Here is a 4,938-nt window from a genome sequence, read left to right on the forward strand (position 1 = left end):
AAAGTAGGGGGGTGGTAGGGATTGTTGGGGAAGTGAAAAAGGTAAATAAATCCGTTGGGGGGCCCCACTAGCCGTTGCCCAACAAATATAATTCAAAAAAAAAAAACTGGGGGATCCCGCGAATCGATTGGTTCATCCGGGCCGGGATCGGGCCGGGTCGACCGGGCCCAAAGGGTGAACCGGCCCCTGACCGGTCCCCTATCCCGAACCCCTCCCAACCCGCGAAAAATGACGGGACCGGGTCCGGCGAGCCGGTTTTCGAACCGGTCGCGGGCCGGGGCGGGCCGACCCGGTCCCCCTGCCAGTCCTAGTCATTGCTATTTTTTAATGCCTTTTAAATGAGAAGTCATTTTTAGGTATGGTTTCAAGAAATTTCCTATGGAGTAGTTTATTTCTTTCAGCATCATGCATTGAATGTTTTTAGTAAAGATACAATGAATAATATTTGATTATTAAAAAATAATAAACATTATGTATAATAAATTTATTATTACCATGAATCATTGAATTCTTGAATTTATTTTACAATGAATCATTTGACAAAAATATATATTACAATGAGGCATACATGTACATTGTACTATATCTATAATGAATTTATTTTTTATATGAATTCATTAAATATGAGCCATAATTTAGTAAGATACAATGATTTGATATATTCATTATACTTTATGTATAATAAATTTATTTTTTATGTGAATTCAATAAATATGATACATAAATTAGTATGATTATTTTCAGTAATCAAAATTAACCTTCATTGTATCTCAAAATATTCTTTAAATTAATAAATATTAATTCATCGATTAAATAATACCTCTACAAAATAATAATATTTTATGATCCACCTATATTAATTTAGTGAGGTTTTACTTTAATAAGGGTTGCTCAAATAATTTAAAATATATATTTATGCCTATACTGCTATACATAAATAATAATAAAAAAAAGAAGATAAAAGCTCTTAAAGGGTTTTTTTTAAAAATAAAATAAAATATGCTTATACATTATCTTGGTGTAAACTGTAAAATCATAAAAATATATGTTTTCATATAAAAATAATAGAAGTATGTATAAAATTGCTAAGTTATTAATTTCTCAAATATCATTCGTTTTGATTATTATATAAATTAACATGAGTTTTTTTTTATATATATATATATATATATATATATTTTGACAAGGGACAAATGATGCAGTTCACAATCTCTTGTAGTAAACTGGTCTTTGGTCATACAAGACATAGCTGAAAATCATAAATATTTAAAATTTAGCCGCTTCAAATTTAATGTCAAACCTTTGAAATTAAAGTTACAATTTGATATGAATTTGAAACGTATAGGTCTAAAATGGGACTTGTTAAGGCATAACTTCAGATATATAAATTTGAAGTTGACATATTGATTTGTACGATTCGAACTTTAAATATGTGATTTTTGAAAATGAGGATCGAAAATGAAGTGTTTCTTTACTAGCCAAGTTGACAAGAAACAAAACATACAAAGTTGTCTTGGCGACGGACTGTTGACAAAGCCAAGTTATGCGCAATGGCATCAAGGCTTGATTCCGAAGTGGCAAGTGAGGACCAAGGACCTGAGGAAAAGGCAACTTGATAAGGACTTGACAAGGTACATGCTATACAATGGCACGTGGGTGTGGCATTGATATTCAAAGACATGACAAGGGCAAACAAACGACAAAGCTAAGGCAGCAATGCAAAGGGCATTGATGCTAACATGAGATAAGAGAATGCCACAGATTTGGACATTGGCATGACAACATTGAGCAGGAGCAATGCAAGGCTAAAAAGTCTAAGTTAGGATGTGGCATGCACATGAGCAGCTCAACCAGCAGACAAGCTAAGGCAAATCTGCCCGGCAGTTACACAACACATGTCAAGCACATGACAGTCGGTTACAAAACGTGCAACCTTATCCTATTTCAGCTTTGACTAAGTTTTGGCATCTTGTTTGAATTAATTTGAATATCTCAAACAATTGTGGGTTGTCAACTGCATAGGATAGGATCAAGCTAAGTCAAGTATTTCTATCCTTGTAAGACACTTGTCGGCAGATTGGCTGTCACATGATTTATAAATGTGCAGGCCGCCTTAGTGTTAATTTCGGGTTGTGTATTCTAAGTGTTGTGCCGTAATTTTTCTATCCTTAGAAAAATCACATTTTTGAAATGTTCTAAGTATAAAACAATTTGAGAAAAATAATTAGAAAAGAGTCGCCACTTAATTTTTTGAAGAAATTAAGAAAACTTATAATTTTCAAAGATTTAAACAGAAAAAATCATTTGAAAATACCAAAGAGGGTTCGGGGTTCAATTTACACTTCGAGAAGAGTTTAAGCATTTGAAGTGCCCGCTAACATGCGGTTGACCTGATACTTAACTAAAATATATTTTGACTATTTTTAGAAAAAAAGTGATTTAACATAAGAATAATAATTTACAATATTTGGTTAACTTTGAGAAAAATAGTTAAATAAATGACACATTTTATTTCATTTTATTTTTTAAAGAAATCCAAAAGGAAACATTTGAGTCGAAATACAAGTGATTAGAATATTAATAAAACTAGATTAATTAGAATTTATTTAATTCATTTTGAAATAATAATTTAAACCAATTTAATAAATTAAAAGCATGAAAATCATTTTAAATATTTTTTTTTAATTAATTGAAAAGGCTGGCCGTGAGCGCGGTGGGAAACGGGCTTCCCAAGAAGCCAGCCCAGGCCGGGGTCAGCATAGAATGAAGGGGACGGCCCTAATCTTGTGTTGGCTTTGCCAAACTACGACCGAGAGTTTCGCCTTTTGAAGCGCCAGTCGCGTAGGGCGACCGGGCCAGGCCGAGTCAGAAAGGCTTTGATGACTCAAGGTTCATATTAGGGAAAGGAGAGTGAGGGGAAGAGAGGGCAGCCCTCGGCCCGATCATCCAATTCGCTCCAACAGACAGGCATGGTTCTGTAGTCAAAGCAACTTCGTCACTTTCGTGTACCCATCGGACGGCAGCCCTTTCGGGGGTTCCTTAGGGACCGATTCACTCTGCGTAGATTGACTGAACGCAGAAAACCTTCCACTAACTAACATTTTAAAGTTTATTTTAGAAAAACACTTTAACTTAAAACAATTTTTAAATGAATAAAATGTGATTAAGTGAAAAGCATTAAAAAACATCTCTTTTTAAGAACCAAAGGTTTAACTTAATTGAAGATATAAAATTTTGACCAATATACTTGATTAATAAAATAAATGAACACAAAAACATGAAATGTATTAAAATTAAACCAACACAAAGAAAATAACTCATCTTTTGGATAATCTAATTAAGTTAATTAATAATTTAAAAGTTAGAGTTAAACAACAAACAATAAGTAATCACAATTAAATAATTAAAGAGTAAGTGAGAGATTGAACTTGGGCCTCCTTTTTGGGCCAATTTCGCTGAAATTTTTGGGGTTTAATCCTAAACTCATTTTTGTATACACTTGATGTTTAGTGTATATTAGCATGTATATTAGCCCTTTTCATGGATCTCTTGCTTCCGAACACCTGTATTTCGCCTCAGACCTATATTTTCACACTTTTCGACCTGTATATGAGTGTATACCGATGTATATCAATGTATACATGCTATATCTCAGCCTGTTTTCAGCTTTCTGAGACTTGTTTTCAATTTCCAGCCCATGTATTTACCACCTTCAACCTGTTCGTCAACTTCTCTATTCCCAGGGGGCTGACTCAGAGAACAAATGGATTTGGGCCTTCGTGGCTCATTTCGAAATGCGAGGAGGAGAAGAGTCCATCATGGACTCAAAGCATATTCACATGCAACAGAAAGAAAGACACAAAAGTAAGGATCATAATAATTCAATTGAAACACACAAGGAGAGTGGTAACAAACCACTATTGACATCAACTTCATTACCACATAACTCAATTATTTCAAACAATATCAAGTGAAGTATCTCAATCTCAACATAATAAATAAAACTTGAAGCTAGACCAATACAATCACTCTAACAAAAATGTAAATTCGTATCAATGAACCAATAATGCTACAATGCATTGGAGCAAAATCACAAACTAGGCCAAAAGAAATAAAATAAACAATCCCCCTAGACATGGTAACCAACAACATTAGATGACAAGTGTTTTTTCTACAATGAAATAAAGGATGAGCGTCCATTCTTTCCTAATAACTAAAGAAACATAAACAGCCCCCACTTGGCAGAAGAAACAAACATATATTAATTGGTTATTTGAACAATAACAAATACACTAGAGAGAATTACATTTAAGCTTATCACCAGGGGCCTTTTCTAAGGATAAAAGCAGAATACAACACATCAAACTAATTTAAGGATACATATATACCCAAGGAACTTGGAAAGAAACTCCAAAGAAATAAAATCCGGCCACATGAACCCACTAAATGATGCTACTGATTTTAAATATTAAGACTCACCACGGCTAACCTTCAATCCAACCAAGAACTAAACAAGCTATCTTTTAACCAAAACTAAACATTTAAAACTTGAAAACTCAAAGGATCAGATCGCAATCAGAAACAATAGACATAAATACATAATGACTAAGTTAGGAGATACAACTACCAATAGATGAGTCACAACACTTAGTTTGCAAGTAACGAGAGTAAAAACAATCTATTTATCAAGTTATGGAAATCAAAATCATCTATAGAAGATGATTTCGAACTTCATGATTGAACCGCAACACTTACAGTTTACCAGACGAGATCAACAATGAAACGAAAAGAAAATAAGAAGAAACCGACTCAACGCCAAACAGAATCATTAAGATTTCGAGCAAAAACGGAACCACACAACAACATGAATAGTGAACAAATTGAACCACCGATTATTATACCATCCTTACATCAGTCTAGCAGCAGGATCAAACCATA

The sequence above is a fragment of the Solanum tuberosum genome, unplaced genomic scaffold (assembly GCF_000226075.1).
Source record: "Solanum tuberosum cultivar DM 1-3 516 R44 unplaced genomic scaffold, SolTub_3.0 scf00338, whole genome shotgun sequence".
NCBI lineage: Eukaryota > Viridiplantae > Streptophyta > Magnoliopsida > Solanales > Solanaceae > Solanum > Solanum tuberosum.